Here is a 20,474-nt window from a genome sequence, read left to right on the forward strand (position 1 = left end):
CCAAACACTGAGACTGTGACACAGGAACATACTTTTCCCATGTTTGGTGGTTTGTTTGAGTTTTTTTTCTGGTGTGTGTGTTTTTAAGCATATGATTCTTTCTGATGCACCTTGCTGTAGAATAGTCCCACTAAGTGCTCCTTGCAGGATCAAAATTCAAGTGCTGTATTGCAACTCCACCGAGTCTGAGACAGGTGTTGTGGGTAAATCTCCCTGAAGAGAAGGGAGGGGAGGAGCAGCATTTGGGAAGCAGTATCATCTGGCAGATGTCTCAACAGACATAATTATAAGTGAGGTGATTGGGGTGATATGGTGTGCTCCCAAAGGTCAGCTGGGTCAAAGATACCTCCATGCTATTTTTAAACAAATGGGCTACAGAAGAATCCTTTTATAGCTATACAGTGATTTGGCTTATGTGGCCATGATATTTTGAGCTGATCCCTGGTGCCCAAAAAACAAGCTCATGATAGCACTTAGCTGTAGTGGAGGGAATTGATAGGTAGTTTTATATAAGGTATAGTTCTCTTGTAAGTTATTATCTCATCTTTGCCTTTACATTAGTTTTGGAGTCATGGAAATTATTCTGAGTGTAATGCCACAGCAGTATTGTCAAAATGAAACAAAATGCTGTGTATGTAAGATAGAACAAATAGCTGATTCTCAAATTCTAATGACTAGCATAACACAACTTTCCCACAGTCTTACCAGGAAATTTATTTTCCCCAAATGAACCATTTTGAGCATTATTTGTATACTATGGAGCAACAGAATCCCTGTGTATTTAAATCCAATCTGGTTGGCATGGACTATTTTCTTGTTTACCACAAGATGGCATTGGATAATATTTTGTACCTTGTCTTGAAAGCTCATACTTTCATCTGGAATTGCAGATAAAATTAATTTTAAAGACAGTTCTTTGAAGAGGTGCATAGGCGCTATCTAGATTTAGGCATAAATTTAAGCTTTTGAACTGGAAGGTCCACTGTTTTGGAAGTCTGGTTAATACCTCTACGCTGATCTCTAGGTACCCTCCTGTATCCTTATGCAGCTAACTCTCTGAGTTCTTTTGGTCTGTATTTGTACAAAGTCTAGAATGCTTCAGGTTGGGCTGAGAGGACATGATTGGTAATATCAATTGCACTTCCAAAGTTGCTTGTACTGTTAATGATCAACACTGGAATAGCAGAAGGAGTGCATGCCAGAAATTGATCTTGTTTTACCTGAAAACATGTAGAAGAATCTCAGAAGGTAAAAATTACTTTCTGGAAACAGCTATGTTGATCTGAATTCCAGCCTTTTTGTGTATTCCAAGAAGCTGCACCTCAGAGCATGACCCTGCTTTTGGTGTTTGCAGTTTGTGATTGCACAGTGTGGCTGGGAAGGTAGTAGTTGGAAGAATTTTGGAAAAGATTTGTAAACAGAAATTTAGAAATAGTTATATATATATATATATATAGTAATGGATATTTTGGGAAACTGTCCCATTCTGAGGAGGGGCTTCTGAGCTTGCTGTAGTAATCATAGCCATGCTTTGAGCTTGTACTCCCAGTTTAGGGCTGGGGATTATAGCCAGGTACATGGCTTCTGTTAAGGGAATAGCTGTGTGTGTACTACTGTAAATCTGGGCTTTCCAAAAGATGAAAAGGTAATACCAATGTTCAGTTATAGAAACAGCTTTTAGGAAACGAATGTTTTTTATTATCTCAAGTTTAATTCAGCTTTTTAAAAAAGACTTTTCCAGCAATTTTAAAAATAATTAATTTTTAGAAGTGTTTATCAATTTTGATTATCTCTGTTCTGGGGCTCCTGTTTTCCTTTTGGCATATCGAATATCACATTTCACAGACTGCCTGTGGGTTGTGCTCAGCTATAGGGCTCGACAACAGCTAACTCTGAGCACTTAAAATCCATAGATAATTAAACAATTTCATCACTGCTCTCCCTTTCCCTGAGGTACTTTATCTCTTCAGTTTGAACAATGGCAATACATGTCACAGTATGTGCGTATATGTGCTTAATGATGTACTGTTTGCTTGCTTTCTTTACTGGGAGGTGATCAGACAGAGTTTGGATGTTCTTGCAGAGTGCAGTTTTATTTTGGGGCAAAGAAGGCTGTAGAGTTTTGGGTCTTTTATTTTTATTTTTTTTAACCACATGAAAAATTTACCTGCATGAGAAACATAAGATAGCAGAGTATAATTTGCAGAAACACTTGTCCAAAAGATTATTTGAAAGCATAATGCAGGATATACGTGATGCACCAAAAGAACTACAACATCAACGTGATATACTGTCAGGTTTGTTTTTCTTGTGAGAAAGAATAAAGAATTATCCTACTTAAATTTTATTTTTATAGTTTCTATTCAGCTGGGCTGCAACTTGAAGTTCATGTTTGATAGGAGCTGCTCTAATGTAGGGGATTCATGTCTCACTGTTAGTGATACCATTAACTTAGATTTACTCTTCAAACTTTTGCCAATTACCTCTGGATGGCAGTAGATGTAGTTACAAGATGATTCAATCAATTCATAAGCCTGCTGTGAGGATTGTTATGAAGAACACTTTTATCAGGTAAACTCAAAGTGCTGATAATTTTGGAAAATAGTAGAAAGTGCCCTTAAAATATCCACACTATCTCCGAATCATACCCTTCCACTGACTTTGTTCAATACATTTTGAAGTAAAAATCTGTACTGTAGGATTTTTTTTTCGTATAAGGGAGAAGTTGTTTGCTCACTGAAGCTATATTAAGTACAACAATTTATGGACCCAATTCTGCTTCCTGATACATTTTTTTACCCCTGTAAGATACATTCCATGTATTTCAGCATGTATCTTATTTCTTAGGACATATAAGTGCCTTTTCAGTCCGAATAACAAAGGACAGGAATGCGAATTTGGCTAAACAAAGACTCTTTCCTAGTTGTTAGTCCATTCAGTGTGAAAAAAGCCTGTAAGAAATAAAAAAAAAACCTACAAAGATTTAAGGCACCATCTTTTATAAAATGTGAGAGTTCACTTCAGCAGTGTAAGAAAATACATCTGGTAGTCAGAGCTTTTCCTATTACAAGAATTATATTTCTCATTACAGATGATGGGACATTTCTTTTCTGAATAATGACTATAAGGTCTTACTAGCAACCTCATAGGGGACATGCTTAATTCTAAGCAAGTTGTGTTGATGGTGATGATATTATCTGTGCTTACATGCTTCAAAACATTTCTGTTTGGTTTGTAAATGAGCTGGTTTAAATTTCCCATCCAAAGATTTATTGTGATTATAGCAGAATGCTGTATTTATTAAAAAAAAAAAAAATGCACAGGTGAAACTCAGGAGGCTGTAGCTTTAGTTCCAAAACGTAAGACTAGGTAGTTTGGAATGCAGTTACAAGTGGATAACTAAGCAGAGCCTGATTTTTGGTACAGAAGCCAGAACACAGATAGCTGGTGAGATAGCAGGAAGATTTGGATGACTGCAGGCACTGTGGAAAGTGATGGGTAGACCAGAACCTATTTTCATCATTTGACTGGTTGTGACTGTGTGGTTTCACTGAACTGATTTTGGGTAAACAAAACAAAGCTAAGCTAATTTGAGGCCTTCCCAAGTGCTTGATGCCTATCTTGCTATGCATTAGGGAATCAGACTGAGAACAGATTGTGATGTGGTTTGCTTTTTTTATGAGCTTAACTGTGACCTGATTTTTGTTTGAGAAAGTTTTCTTGTAGAACAGTCTTAATATTAGAAATACCAGCAATGGTGTGGCTTGGTTTTGTTGAGTGTTTTTTAGGATAATTTAAAGAGCAGAATGAGAACTTTATCAGGCAGTGATGGAAAGAATGGCAACATAGTAACACATTCCTGTTCCAGGGTCAGTCCTTCTTATCATCTGTCTAGAGTAGACCTACTTTTTGGCATAAGATTGCTTCTACAAGTTAAAAAAAACCAGTGAACACATTTCCTTCTTTTAGAACAAATCTGTCATGCTCAGAGATTTGTCCTTGATTAAGTCTGTACTTGTAAACAGAGGAACAAAACAAGTTCCTATGTTCTTGGTTTGTGTTTATGGTTGGAATTATCTCCAACACTGGAAGTGAGATGAAACATGTAAGTCTTCATCCATGACATAAAAGATGTTCCACTACTGATTTTTGTTGACAGAAGGACACAAGACAAATTAAGTGGAGCAAGAGGTTCAATACCATGAATCTGAGAGAAAGGTGAATGTATGTCTGCTGGCAATGACCATGCCAGTTCCTATAATCTCTTGCTTTTATGAGTCAGAAATAATCCATATCCCAGCAGTGGCCTTCTTGGGATGTGTTTTCAATATAAAATCTCATCCTTTTATGTGCATGTACAGATACTCCATGCATGTGATTAAACCTATGCAGATAACAGCATTCACATATGCAAGAGATATAAATATTGATTTTGGTAAAGGAAAAAATACGAGACCTGATCTTAAAGCAAGACAATGCAATGCATAAAGGACCATGAATCTTCAGGAACCTTTTGGGGATGTTTGAACCTGAGACTAGACATAGATCTAAACATCATTTCATACACACAGCACAACCATTTCACACTCCTTTTTCACGCTGCCTGAATCTTCCCCCAACCCTTGCTGGATGACATGGAGATGCCTGCTGAAGTCCAGTTTGCCAAAGGTGTCTTCAAACCTCAGCACTACTTGACAGCAAGAAAAAGGCTTCCCAAACACAGTTTGTAACCTTTTATCCTCCATTTTTCCATTCAGCAGCAAAGCTGATCTGTCAGGATGAAATTTTGTCCTCAGTGTGCTTTTAGACCATTTTGTTCTTAAAGCTACATTAAAGACTTCAAAGTCTTGCTAATATTTTTCCAGTTGACAGTTGTTAATGAAATGGGAAAATAGTCTTTGTTTAGATCTTTTTGTACCCATAAATAGGGAACTTTTAAAGTCCAGTCCAAGATATTAAGGAGGATTTCAACCACATGTAACCACAGGTGACTTTTGTAAGATAAGAATCATCTGTAAACTTCTGTGAGCTTCTACTTAGGATGTATGTTGTGGCTTAGAGTAAATTAGGAGAAATTCTGTCAAACAAGTATTCATTTTGAATGTCATACAGCCTAGGGCTGTGGCTCCACATCATTACCAAGTGACGACAGATTTGGTTAAAATAGTTCTTATGCTGAAAAAGAAGTCCTAGAGATTAACATAGTCAATTCACACATTTTAGGCCATGCTCACAGGGTAGCTGAATCAGCATAGCTTCTGGGCTGGGGTAGGAGTGTGAATTTGTGGCTAGGCATTTGAGAGGGAGCAGCAATCTTTCAAACTGTTATTTTTTTTTTCCTGAGGTAATTAGCCACAGGTTGCCTCACAATCAGGGATGGCTTTCCTTGGAGAAGCAATCATGGTTTGTACCTATACAACCTACCAAACCTCTTCTTGAAGAAGTCTGTCTTGTAAAGGTGGCTTAACTTCTCATGTAGCTGAAGAGATCTCCCATACCTCTTCCTGTAGCAACCAGAGCTCACAGCTTGCTGTATTAAGGGAGAATGGCAGCAATTTGCTGTTACCTTATTATAATATACCGTAAACTAAACAAGTTGCTACATAGACTGCTCAGTCATTCCTGCAAAAGGTTTGGGAACATCTCACATGGGTGGAGTGGGAATAACTGGATGCAGGAATGACGTTGGCCATCACAGGGTAACCTCCCTGCTGCTGCTGCTGCTGCTGAATCAGAGCCCTCAGAGCTGGGGCAGGAAATCCCTGTCTTAATCTGCAGTCAGGGCTCTTGAGTCCTTGGAGGGGATGAGACTCTCCGAGCTGCTCAGAGCCTCCCTCATGCTGCCAAAAACCCAAATCAGCTGTTCTGTACAGTGCATCTTTATTATTTTTGTTTTTGGCAATGTGCCTCTGTTCCTCATCAACTGCACTACATGATAAGGGACAAAACAAGATAGATTCTAAATTTCCAGAATTCTACAGGTACTATGGGAACTGCTCAGTCTGTGATTTTTCTGAGTTGCTGAGGAAATTTTAAAGCAGGGCAGGGCAATTTTGTGTGTAGAAGTAGTTAGGAGCAATAAAATGAAAATAACTAAATATATTCACATAATAAACGGAAGGGGCAAAATACAAGGTTTGCTTCTTTAACCAAGGGTACATGAATGACTTAATCCCCAATACTGTTAACTTTTGGTTTAAAACCTGCAGATTTCTCATACAACTTGTGTTCAGTCTTTGTTTCTTGGACTGCCTGTCAGTGTGAGGTACTATATGGAAATACAAGTATTTGCTGGGCTGCATTGTTGCTCTTTGTTGCCCCTTTTTCTTTCGCATTTACAGGGCCAAGCATGTACATTTGCTAGCTGTCCAAATATCCCTGGCTCTGACAAAGGACACCTTCCTTTTCTCTTGAAGGTGGTGCTACACCTGCCTCCTCTCTGAGCTTTCAAATACTTGCTTTGATACATCCATAATACTCTATCTGGAGTGCCTCAGAAATTCTCTACAAAAGCTATCACCTGGATCTTTGTTTTCCTCTCGTCACTTCCATTCCCTTCTGTTGTTCCTTCTTCACTGCAATACAGCAAATGCAGGATCATAGGATAGTTTGGGCTGGAGGGGATCTTTAGAGCCCACATAGTCCTTCCTGCCTGCAGTGAGCAGAGACTTCTTGAATTTGATCTACAACATCCATTAATCCTACTGTATTTACTTACTTGCCCCTGTATTTGAAGCTACTCTTCATGGCCTGTGCTCTACCCTGATCATGCCCATTAGTGTTTCTAATTATTTCTGTGATGCACCAAGCTTGAATTCCCGTGATCTGTGAGGAAATCTTGCTGCAGCCTGTCTCTGGACTGTTTTGTTGATAGGCAGAGCAGCCACTTTCAGTGTCTAGGTGTGTCAGAGCATGAGTTTCTGATGCAGGTCTACAGAGCACTTTTAGGGACCTGGCAAACATACCTACTAAATTGTGTGAGTAAGGCAGGCTGAACTTTCCTATAATACACTGATTTAAATGCATGATAAGTGTGGTAAGTGTGAGAAACAGGTGTTGGTAAGTTTGAGAAAGAGCTGATGGTAAGTTTGAGAAATTATTGAGTTGTGAATTAAGCTTGTGACTCAACCCTTATTGATGTTCCTGGTCAGTTACAGGATCATGGAAAATCCCACCTGTACATTTGCTGTGGGCAGTGTTATGTGTTGGAAAGAAATTGCTTTCCACTCACTTTGTAAGGCCTTTCCTGGGTTTTGCAGCCTACACCAATGAAAATACAGGCATCTACAATCAGAGAGAGTAGATGAAAGAAGAGGAAAGCTACATGGAAAAATACTTCATAAGTGCCTCTTAGAAGATCAGTAGGGAAGAAGGAGGTGAGCAACATCTTTTTAAATAAATGGTTTGAATGATCACAGCTTTTACTTCATTCCAATTTACTCAAGCTGTGCAAAACAGCTCTGAATAAAGCATGTTCTCATTATGCTGAGGTTTTTGCTGATTAGAGAAAGTAAAAACCAACCCAATATATGATTTAGGACTGGACGGAGAGTATTCACAGATTGTGTTCAGACTATGGATTGTTATGAAGGAAGTATCTGACACTAAGCCTGTCTTTCAAATAAACCCTCCAAACTCAAACAATTTGAACAATGAGAAGAGTAGATGGATACTATCAAACATCTTATTAGACAAAAAGGCTGGGTCCAGATTGGAAATTCAAAGATTTGTGATCATCATCTCAATGGATTTAGCAGTGGTTTTCAAGGTGGTGTGAAATCTGTTTTACATATAGGGAAAATGCACTTTGACTGCAGTATTGATTGCTGTCCTCTGGGGGGGAAAATGAATCTTGCTTTTATGGTTTCACATTTAAATTTGCATTTTCTGTGTAAATTACATCAGTTTAAAATTACATACATATAAAAAGAATATGTCCTTGCAAACCTTTTTTCCTGCCTTCCTTCAGCTAGCTACTTTTGTTTTGCAAGTTAGCCCCTGGTGTTAGCCCAAGCAGACTGTATTAAGCTGAATTAAGACTGTATTAATATAAATTTAAGAACTTTATGAACTGGAGCTTCAGTTCCTTCCTTTTAGAAACCCACTATTTTTTTATATGCCGTTTAGCTGAGATGTGATCAAACAGGACACAGGCTATATTTCTGTGTTGGTTTCATTATAAATTTGGAAAATTCAGCAGATTGTTGCCAACTTGCTCTTTGCAAAAAGCCCAGATGAACAAACCCCCGAAGTGACTTGAAATATTACTTTGTTTTGCTGCCTTTCAGGGTGGTGGCGTGACAGCAATTTTCAAGGAAAAGTTTCTATCACATTTTGCTTCTGTCTGAAAACAGAGGGGATGATAGAGCTTTCAGGGTCCAGAAAACACATTTTGACATTAAATGCATAGCAAACTTTTGCTGTAGTAGCGTTAAAAGTAAACTAATACGTTACCACTTGTGTTAGAGAAGAGCAAAATTTAGCTAGGTTTCCCACATGTTGTGGGCAGTGAGTGGGGGTTTGCCAAGATAATGAGAGCTAACGCTAGATGACAGCTGTTCAGACAAATCAAAATACGCTGACTTCATCTCTCAGCTTCATCTTTAGCTAAACTAGGTGGGGAAACTCCTCTTATTTTCAGCCTCATTCAGGAAGGTACTCAGGCACATGAAGAGTCTTAGTGATTTAAGGGTTTGAAGTGAGGTTTGTGGTTAACATCTTGTTCTGAAAGCAAAATTCTCCAGTAGTGTGTCACTGAGCACAAATTCATAAAGCCCTGCATTCTCACCATGACATCATCATGAAGGAGCATGGGTACCAATAGAACATGGATTGTTGGATGTATGATACGTTTCAACATACACAACTTTTGGCAAGTGCCTCACATGTACACTCTGTATTTGTTCTCAGTGTGAGTCCGCTTGTGCACCTTTTAGGGCTTCTCAGTAAAATTGTTCTCTGCTAACATTAGTAAAACAGAGTCCTTGAGTAACTGCTGGCCACGGACATCACTTTACAAGCACTAAAAAATGCAAGGCCAAATAATATGTTAATTACCACTTCTGGAAACAGAAGTGCTCTTGTAACCTTTTTCTGTGTGGTACAAACTATTTTTTGAGAGGTTATCTAAATTCATTATGAAAGTTAATGTGAGATTTTTATCCAGAAAGCTTTTACAAACCAAATTCTCCCATTGCTGTTGTACAGGTCTACAGGCTGAACCTTGACAGGTGTAAGTTGGTGTTGCTTTGAGTTACATCAGCTTTGCCAGCTACCTGAGCCTGCTTTTGTGCACAGCCTCTCAGTGAGACTAATTAGAAGGACACAGCTTTACAGCATCCAGACAGAAAGCTGCTCTGTTTTGTTTGTTTCTGAGGGCACAGTTAGGTACAAAGATGTTACTGATTGTCTGAGTGTCTGCGAGACACAGGTAGGTACTCTCAGAGAGTACAATTAAGCTAAGCTGTTGAAAGGATGTGGAAGGGGAAAAAAAATCATGCAGATACTCCAGACAATTAGTAACATCCTTGTAATTTGCATTACATACTCACACAGGCACTGTGGATGAGACTTCAGGAAGGCAGCTTTTCCCGCCTATTCCCTACACTTTCCTGAGATTTTTTTAAGTTTTCCTGAGAGAACACATTGGTGTTTGTGAGCTAGAAGGATTGTGTCAAGAATTCAAAAATCACACATTTGCAGCGCTGTGAAAGGGAAGGACCTCTGGAAGCTGCAGTGAGGATAAATGTGCCTCTAAGCCGTCCTCATTTGTGGTTGCTTCTCCAGACTTTTTATTCTTTGTGTTGTCCCCTGAAAGCTCTCAAATGTGCCTACATCTTTCTTAGGCTTTGATACCCTAAGTGAAAATCAGTAACGTAACTCCCAAGTCTGACTAATGGATGTCCTGCCTTCCTTTCAGTACCTCAAAGAATAAGAATGGTTTAAGTTTGTTTTTTTTTGTCTCTTTTTTCCCAGCATCATACACTTGATTCTTATTCAGCTCATGAGACTGTAACATCATTTTGTGCACAACTGCTGCCTAGTGAGGGGTTCCCAGTTCTAGAATATAATACAACACACAGTATAATATAGTCCGTATTAAATTAAATTTGAAACAATTAGATAAGTGTCTCAATAACATATTAACTCTTGCAGTCCTGACCTATATGAGATGACTACAGCCTCATGGAATGGGACCAACATGGATTTCTGATATCATACATGCATTGTACAGATTAATAGAAGAATATTGAACATGTAGATCAAGTGAAGAGCAAAATAGCAAACAGACCGAGTGAACCCATCTGAATTCTTCACTCAGAAGTGAAACTGGCAGGGAATTGTGAAACTGGCAGAGATTTGGGAGAAAGGACTGAAAAGCTTCAGAATTTTCTAGGGTGCTGCCTAGAAAAGGCAGGGTGAACAATCCCTTTGGCTGCCACAAACGGCAAGTCCCATAGTGGTGATCAAAAACACTTTTTGTGGAAACCTGAAGTAGACCATAAAGTTCTCAACAAAGACATTTTGAAATGTCAAGAATGCTGCAATTGACAACAGAATGTCACTTGGGGAAAAGCACATCTTGACACCAAAGCAGATGGCAGATGAGACAATTGAGCACTATGTCATATAGCTGTACAGTAAAGCAAAGTAATATGAATTTGACCAGATAGCAGCCTAATTTGTGAGTAATAATTTGTCTTCTAACATATCACCAGGTAAAAATAGGGCACAGGAAACTCCTCTACCATGAATAGCTGGGGCTGGCACAACCTGATGAAAAACTGTGCTCTGTTCCTTTTTATAAATTCAGAATTTGTACTGGAAGTGTCTTTCAAGAAGAAGGCCTAAGCTGTCAGAGTTTTGAAAAGTGTGTATGAACAAAATACTATCTATTCTAACGCTACAAAGCATGTAGCCATTTAAATGTGGAACACTGCTGCTCATCCCATCTAATTTAAAATTTTCTTACTCTGTTTTCCCATTTGTACAGTCCAGTGGATCTAAATAGATTTCTTTGTTTTTCACTTTTATGTAAATGAAATAGGAATTGTCATCCTGAAACAGGAGTGAAAATTTATGTGCAACAGCCTGATTCTCATTCAGTAAGACATCACTTTGAACTTTTCTGACTGTGTAACAGAATTGTGAAACAAATGTGAATGTAATCTATATAGTCAATGAGATGCAAAATAGATTTTGTATCAGAAAGCATTAAGGCTGAAAATGGCTTTGCTCCTTAGGACCTGAGCATAGATGAATTAATTTCTACTCACATATGCACTGTTATGGTGAGCCAAAATTTAATTGGAGGCCTGGAGACAGTTAGAATTAGAAATTAGAGTATTTACATACTCAGAGACTTAGTCAAAAAAGAAAATTAGATCCACCTAGTCCCTCATTAATTTCCAGGTGTCTTCTTGTTAGTTACCTTTATTTTAGTAAGTACTTTGTAAAACATTAGTCTTTACAGGATACGGAAATTTTATTAGAAACTACCTTGAGCTTAATTTGCACAATAATTCATTTATTGGGAAGTATTATTGAAAAGCATTTGAAAATAAGGATCTCTAAATATTTAAAATTCAAGTGCCGGAGAGGATCTCGTCACATTAGGAAGCAATCAACCATCTTGAGACAGGTTAATAAAAGCATTTTAAACTCATTGTCAAAAGGCACTCTTGATTTCCATTATTAGGCACAGGACTTTGAATGATTCATTGATCACATTTTCTCTGTTCAACAAAAATACCATGAGCTGAAAGGTTTCAAGATATGCAACATGAGAGGATTTTTTTCCTGCCTCACAACTACATTTGACAGATGACCTTTAGTCTTTCTTTCACATTAGTGAGATATCTAACAAAAATAATGTAGATACATTTTTCAGTGTTATCTGATGCACATGCTCACAGAATCCTCTATTTGGTACCACACAGTAAACAGATAAAAGAGTTTTCTCTAAATGCCTTCATTATAAATAAATGCCCTGCTTTCAGCTTTCCTCTGCCAGCAAGATCACAAGGTTTAAAAGCCTCTGAATAATTCTATGAACACATGTAGTTAACCTGATGCTGTTTCACAGGGAGGTTGGTGCATGTAGATATACAGGATGCTTTCAGGAGGGCTGTGTAGTCTGTTTGCATCCCTTCCATCCCATAAGCTAACAACTGCACTTGGATCTCCAAAGTACCGAGAGGTTCCATGCATTTTGGTTTACACCTTTGCTGTTGTGCATTTCAGGAGGTGGACTGTGGCTTGCCTTTCCATCCTGAGTGTACCTGAAGTTTCCTGGATTGGGTACAAGTAACAAGGGATCTGTGATGTTGAGGACATCTGCAGCCAAGTGCTCACCCAGGGTCCTGGGCAGATTTGCACAGTCTGTGCAGAAATACTGCTGTCAGCACCAGAGCTGGCAGCTGAAGGTGACTCAAGTATGAGCTGCAGTCACACCTCTGGATCATGGCAATGTTCCCATTTTCACTGTTTCTTCAGCCCTGGCAAGTATCTCATCCTGCTGAAACTTCAGGTCATAGATGTTGTGGAGGGCACCAAATTGCACTAAAGTGTTAAAAGAGCTGTGTCACCCCAGAGCTCCTCACTAGTACGTCAGTGGTGCTCAGTGCACATCCTCACTCTGTCTGCTGTGCAGGTAGAAGCTGAAGTTATTCCACTGAAGTCAATAAGCTTGAAAACCATGGCCTTGTCTGTCTAAAGACCTTTCTCTGCAGAGTAGAAGGGAGCAAGGGGAGTTGTCCTGCTGGGATGAGCTGACACCCCTGCACTCTGCAGGTGAGAACGGGGAGAGAGGTGAGAAGTAGGCAGACAGAATCACGGAACAGCTGGCAGAACATGGTGAGCTCAAGGTCTCTTGGCTGTTGGCCCAAATCCATCCAAAAATCCCAAACCCCAGCAATTACTCAGGCTGTCAACTCCAAAAAAAAACCCCAAAAACCCACACACCAAAAAAAAAAGCTTAGCCATGTAATTGTTCAGCAAGGGTATCTGGGTTCTGCCGGCACCTTTTGGAAGGCCACCATGGATAGAAACTGGGACTATCCATGTTTGTTGCCTAACTAATAGTTGTGAATAGAACTTCATGTCATTTTACTTGATCACCTGCCTGAAAACAGATTCAAAAGTATGTTCTCAAATGGATTAGGGATTCTTGGTGATTTTTCAACTTCTCTTGGGATGAAGAGGTGGATGGCTGAAGGCAGCAATGCTTTGATGCAAGATGCCTGCTCTACAGGCTCTGAAGAGAAGCTTTTCCTGTCTCTGAGGCTTTTATAAGGTTCCATCAATTCTGAGACATTTGAATCTTTCTTCCCCTGCCCCGCCCCTCCCCTCTATTAATAAACACAAATATGTGGAAAATTACCCTAATCTTCTTCCAAAGAGGATGTGCCTCCAGAATCACTTCCAGTACCGGGGACCTCAGAATTCTGCTACCATATTTAGAGGCGATAAAAACAGTCCTTGCATTTCTGACCAAAATCCAAATATAGTCTATTTCTTTCTGCCAACTGAAAATGCACCTTTTTATTTCATTCAGTTTTGTTTAAATCTAACTTTGTCCCAAACTTTTCATTCTATAAATGCCTCTTTCACTATAATTATTTAAATAAAGTGGGATAGTGCCCAATTTAGTGAACTGAATTAGGATGCTACTTAATGTGCCTGCTATTGTTGTTCTCCTAGGGCTTGTGCTCTGTTCCTGTTACAATTTCTCTTGAACTTTGGTGAATTTACACAAGACCTGAACCCAGCCCATGAAGGACAGTTTACCACAGGCAGCTGTATTTTACAAATTTAAGTGGACATAGTTGCCATTTCTACATGATTTTTCAAAATTTTCACACTGGAGGGAATACACTGGTTTCTACTTGGCCAGGCTTTATGGTTAGAAACTGGCAGTAGGTGTCAGTGATACCCTGAGACATCTAAGCCTGTCTTGTGTTTTGTGGTGTGCCAAGTCCTGGTTTCTAAAACATTTGGCTTATCTTCAGCTTGGCAATATGACATCTTTTTCTCTGGTGGGCACCTCTCTCTGGGAAGTGGGAAACATGGAGCTCAAGAGTCCCTGGTAACATCAAGAATCAGAAGAGACCACACAGGAGTGTGGGGTATGCTACTGTGTTAGTAACCTCAATCAGCTTTAGGTGCCTACACTCTAGAGAGCCACACAGAGCTGGTTGTTCAGGCTTCTTGTAGAGCCAGTAGAGATAAACAAGAAATACCAAGATACTCTGGGTAGCTTCTCTGAGACAAGACAAAGCTTGCCCTAGAAGCGCTTGTTTGTCTTCAGCAATCTTAGTGGCAATATGAGTAACCCAAGTATAGCTCTCATTAGCAGGTGTCACAGGTAGGTGAGATGATCCTATCTTTGTTGTGTGGGACCTCAACAGGTAGAGACCATTCAAGGTATGATGTATATATTTCCTATCCAGAGTTCTTTTTTTTCTCATTTCCTTCTCTTTATTTCTTCTGAAGAAGCTATTTTTTTTCTCCTCCATACTCCTTTCCTGTTTCTCTTCATTCCTTGTTTAAAATTTTTATTCATAGTCTATTTTTCTGCTACACTTTAGCACTTTGAGATGATGGTGAGTCTATATAAATGGGTTTGGCAATGAGGTTACTTAAGAAATTCCTTGAAAATATTTGTGTATCTCCTGAGGGTTAAAGGTAAAAAGCAGGCCAGTAAACTGGACATACTCATTTGACTGTCCTTGCTGAATGCTCCCCTCTTGCCCCACCTGTGTGTCACCCACTTTCAGTCCTTGACCTGAAGGTTCCACATGCAGCCAGTCATCTAGCCTATGATCTGGAGAAGGGGTTGTCCACAGCAGTGAGACTGGTCTTATCCAGCATGCCCTGTGCTCACAGAGGCTCCTCCAAGTGATCTCCTGTCCTACCTGGAATTTCTCATGTCAGATTTATGTATTTCATCCACTGCCAGGGGACTCATGCACTGGGACTTTCAGGGTGTAATGGTAACAGAGCTAAACCCCTCTGCTGGTTTGGGGGCTGGGTGCTGCTGGAAGAAAGTGGTGGTGACGTTTTCTGCCCCTGACTGCCTACCTGTAGAACCCTGCACTTCCCATGTGCCAGAGGCACTTGTCTGACCTCAGAATGAATCAGCTCAGGGGATGGACCAGCAGATCACATTAAAAATGAATGAGTTTTTCTTTTGAGGGAAAGAGGAGATTTCTGCTCTTTGTTCTCTTTGAAGCTGTGGGCTTTCAGGTACAGCACTGCTGTGCTCTGGGAGACAGTATTAAAGCAATATATACATCTTGAAAATGTCTGTGAAGAGGTAGTACACAATGATCCAGGTCAGCTTCTTCAGAAAATTCCTGTTGTCTTCAGTGGCTCTGGATTTCGTGCTGTTTCCCTGCTGCTGTGTTTCTATAATGCTCTCAGTATTCTCCTGCTTAGTCTGCATGGTCAAAGACCAAGAAACTGTAAAACATTTCAGTACAACACTAAAACCGGGGGTGTCCCTGCGCTGTAAAGCACTTATACAACTATGCTTTAGGTGTTGTAACACCAGGCTGCACTCTGCTTCTGCTCACACTGCTGAAATCTGGGATTTCAGATGATTCCAAAAACATCTGTAGATCTGGTCTTTGGATCCAGCCATGAAGGGAATGTGGGGGGAAAAAAAGATATGCAGTAACTTTTGCTTTCTTCTCTTGTATCCTTTGAGGCAGAAGTTCAGTGTAACTTGCCTGAACAGTATTGTGCTGCTGATGTGAGAGGGCAAGTACTGTCCTGGGCTTTTCAAAAGGGAAGCCAGATTGTGTTGGTGTCCTCATAACCTCAGCCAGGTCCTGTTACATGGTAAAGGGTGGCTGGTATTAAGGTGCTTGGCCAAAGCACTTCTTTCACTTCTCCCCAGCAGACCTGAGCCTGTACCATGCCTGAAGCACAATGTTCCCTGCTCACATTTGCTGCTGCTTCTTATTAGCGAATTCACCAGATTACTTGTCAAAGATAAATCATGAGTTAATTCAAGTGGATTTGTTCACAAATGCAAATCAATAGTCACAGCAGGGTTTTGGTTGCCTTTTTTTTTTCTTTGTTTGTTTGTTTTGGTTTGGTTTTTGCGGGGCGGGGGGGGTTAGTAACATTTGTTCAGCTGTACTCCTTACACTTGAGCTATAAAAACCGGCAAATTAAAGCTCAGCATGAAGCCACATAACATAAAATCAAAAAGTGACGGCAGAAATGTTTCAGTGCCCACCCACCACTTGAACAAAGGGATAGGGAATAGTGCCTTGCTTGTTTCAGAAAAATCGTCATAATGATCCAGCCTAACAAACCGTAAAGTCCAGTCCTCCTTAAAGTCCTTTACAGTTTTGCTACTCTAAATGCTTGGTTTTTTGTTAAGGAGGATGCAAGGTGGTACAAGACAGTCCAGTTTGAAGGGAAAACACTGTAGTTCTTCTCCCTCTGACTCTAAAGGAAGGCTTTTGAATGGTGGATTGAGCACAAAAACTTTGAAGACATGGACTATCACAAATGTAGAAAATTATATTATACTTGTCTGCAAATTTCACATTCAATCAACCTGCTTGCAGATGTGGATGAACATTATCTATGCATTCAGCACATCCTGTTTTCACCACAAATCTTCTCTCTGTCTGCCCGGTTTCTGACATAATCTGGGTGCACATATTTTGGGATAAAGATCCAACCACCTGGTTGGATCTTGGTTCCCCAGTAGGGGCTAATTTCTTTGAGTCTGCCAGATTTTTCATTACACACGTCTGTCATGTGCAGCTGTGAATCAGCCTGCCTTTTGGGGATGTCAGTGTTGGACACACTGGGGCATTCAGCATCTACCACCAGGACAGTCTGTCCTTGAGTCTGTTCCATTTCAGTAGAATTGCATAAATTTGAAATTTTTCATTCTTTCCTGTTACAAAATCAATTTCCATATCAATATGTTTTGTGAATCAGTCATTTTCCCCTAGCCCTAAATATATAATCTCAGAACTGAGATGCCAATCCCTTTAATTTATACAAGCTAGTCTCGTTTCTTTAGTGTAGGGATGCGGACTTATCCAAAAGTCTCTGGAAGTAATTCCATTCTTCATGCATACATCCTCCTGAAGTGTCAACTACAAAAGCAATTTGTCTTCATTTCCTGTACCAGAACTGGAGGGCAGCGTTACTGTGTACCAATTACTGCCTTGTACTGCTCTCTACGTTTCAAGTCGACCTTATAACTCTGTTTCAATTTAGCAATTGTCCCAGCAGTGGTTGCACATTTGAGGTGACAAATGGTAATCTGTCCTCACTGCTCCTTAAGGGCCAGCCTAATGGACCTGAAGGCAGCTGGAAGCCACTGCAGAGTGCTTTACATCAGGTTAGGGCCTCGGCTGCCCCGGGGATCATGCAGCTGCAGCTTTGCTTGTGTGACCTCTCAGCACAGGAGGAACTCATACTTTTACAAACTGTATGAAAAAAAAAAGATAAATGAAGCAAAGATTGTCTTCTGTAAGAGCAGCTGTGCTCATAGAAGATGTTTTTGTAGTGATGAACCAAATGGTGAGATTTTGCGCCCTGAGCAGATACTGCTCTTCTGGGACTGTTCATGGCAGAGAGGTGGTGCAGTCAGGGGCAGCCTGAACTCCAGGACACTGCTTTGCTTGTGCCTCTGCCTGCTCAAGCACATCTCATGCTTGCTGTTGAAGTTCTGCAGTTTCTTGCCACACTCTGCACAGAACTAACTGAAAAAGCAGAGCTGAGTTGTAGTTCTTCTAAATTAACAGAGTCATAGAACAGAAGTTAAAGAAGTTCATAACAAATTAAATCCTTCATTTTTTTGAGTATACCTACTTTTGTATTTGGGATATCCTGGTTTGAGAACCTCTTCTGTCAGTATGGGGCTTTAGAATCTAAACATCTATATAAATATATATTATTTTCATAATATTAAATTATCTATTTGAAAATAATAATTATATTTTTTCATTGGATAATTAAAAATAATTATTATAATTTTTCTTTGGATAGTTTTATCTTTTTTTTTAAATTTTATTTTTTTAACTTCAGAGACACAAGAGAAAACATCCTGGAATGTACTTCTAGAAAAACAATCCGAAGCTGGTAAGTCAAATGCTGTGTTACTGCACCAAACAGAGGGGAATATGAGGGCAGCATTCATCAAAGGTAAGGCAACTCAAAACCTCGCAACTTGCAAGAGCAAATTATTTAGGTGCATCTTTCTGACTTGATGGTTATGTCTGTACTGTGGTCTAGACCAAAAAACCAAACCCTAACTCTGTTCTCCTATGATTACTTCTGAAGTACTTCAGTATTGTCACATCCCCCTTGCTTTGCTGTTTGCATTACTCCTGACAGAACATTTGGGTAAATGCAAGAGAAAGAGGGGATTGTATAGCAGTTTGACAGCTCTAATTATGAATATTTAAGAGCTGCTTAAATGTGCTCTCTTCTATCACCTAATTTCCTATCAATGACAGCATTGGAAGCACTTGTCTCATTTTTCAAATCAAAGCTTCCTCAAGCAAAATGCTTGGCGACTGAATAGCTTATGCATTCTATTAATCACAGAGGGTGGGAAAAGATCCATCAAGTGCTTCAGATAGTTTGAGAGTGTTCCATCCTTGTAGAGCTTTCACTTCCCATTTCTAACAGATGAGTGCATTTGCCTCCTTTGAATGATCTTTGTGATTCTTCCTCATCCAGAAATGGTTTCAGATTTATCTTCCTTCAACATTGCGTCAAATGATACCAGAATATTTATAAAAAGAGTAAATTCTGATTTGGGTTAGTCATAGATAGGAGGAAATAGTAGTCACATATTGTTTTCCTAAAGAGGGATAGCTCTTACTGTGCTTCCAGTGAGTCAAGCTTCATTGAAAAAGTGTTACAGTTGGGATGGAAGTGTGACCACTACAACTTTGAAATGAACTTTCTTGATTTAAGACAGAAACAGTATTGTTGGCTGGTGTTTATTCTGTGATTACGGTTACTTTCTGCACTTGAGGTTGACTTTGGCCATAATGGTAGAATGACCCCAATTAATTTTATGGGAGTTTTGTACTTTGTGCATATAATGAAGTGTCTTCTCCTTACTACATAATGTCCACCAGACTCTCCCCAATAATAACATAAATTATGAAGGAAGTGCTTAACTGCTGCAGCTGGAAAGTGAGAAGTCTTCAAAGATGTTCAGGCCATACCTAGCTTTGTAATAGCTAGGCTGGCCTTCTGCCTCCTGTGATGGCAGAGCTGTGTTATAACTTCCTCAGGTTTTTGAAGGAGTTCGTTTACAGTGCTCCCTTCTGTTCTGTTGTTACAACATGTGAATTTACATTCCATGTACTACTGGAAGATGACATGAAACAAAAAACTGAATACTTCACTGAGCAACACCTTGTGTTATTTCCTAATGTTTCTAGAGGAGAATATCATTCCTCCTGGTCTCATCAAATATAGGAAGATGGTAGCAAGAGGAGACAATTTCCAGATGGGAGATGTGTGGAATTCGGAAGTCACGTCTGCCTTTGTTAGATAAGAGCAGGGGGGAAAAGGGTTTAAATTAGGAAGCAGAGAAAAGAAGGAAGAATAAAAGAAATTGGGAGAGAGATTGGGACAATGAAAAGCAGGTTCAGAACATCTTCACATACACTGACACAGCTGGATAAAAGTGTCCTTGAGCTCAGAAATGCCTAGTTCCACAACTCCCATTTAAATGACTAAGATCTGCATCGAGTCACCTAAGAATGAACATCTTACCAGAGACACCCACAGTTAAAAATTTTAGATTTTTGTTTTCATAAAGTGTTGTTTTATATCCTATATTTAGTTTTCATCTTCATGGGTCTAAACTTAGAAATATTTCTGTCCAGCTACCAAGCTAGAGGGAGCTACAGAAAAATAAGAATGCAAACCTTTCAGAGTTCTGCTATTAACTGTTTCTAACACTTATGCCATTGATTATGTTTCTACTTTTCCAGAAAAATGCTTGTTTTAATTTGCTTCTGTTTCAGTCAGCTTTCATAGCACAGCAATTTGTTTCTCACCAGTTCTCCCTGTTTAAGGGAGAATCTGTGTACAATTCTGTACTCCCATTGCTATGTGCCTTGCTGTTGATGCATTCCTTCAGCATGTCTTTAAAAACACCTTAAAACAGAGATACAGTTTTAATTATATAAGGCTTTCGTTGTTGTTGAGGAAAGGAAGACTGCCTCATGAAGCAGAAGAGGATGCCCTTTGTTGGAAGGATGAACTGTGTCCTGAAACAACTACCAGGATTGTGGATTTCCTGCTGAGTGACAGGTGAGACTTTGAAGAGGGCAGGTTGCAGCCAAATACCAAGTTTGGCCTCAAAGAGAGGAGATAAAACTAACTGCACTTCATGGGTTGACAGAAATTAATAGAGACCCTGTGCATTTGGCTGTGAGGAAGAATATGAGTCTGCTTACATTTTTCAGTCA

This window comes from Pseudopodoces humilis, chromosome 1 (assembly GCF_049639895.1).
Source record: "Pseudopodoces humilis isolate 2021_Gansu_Grassland_sample_001 chromosome 1, ASM4963989v1, whole genome shotgun sequence".
Lineage (NCBI taxonomy): Eukaryota > Metazoa > Chordata > Aves > Passeriformes > Paridae > Pseudopodoces > Pseudopodoces humilis.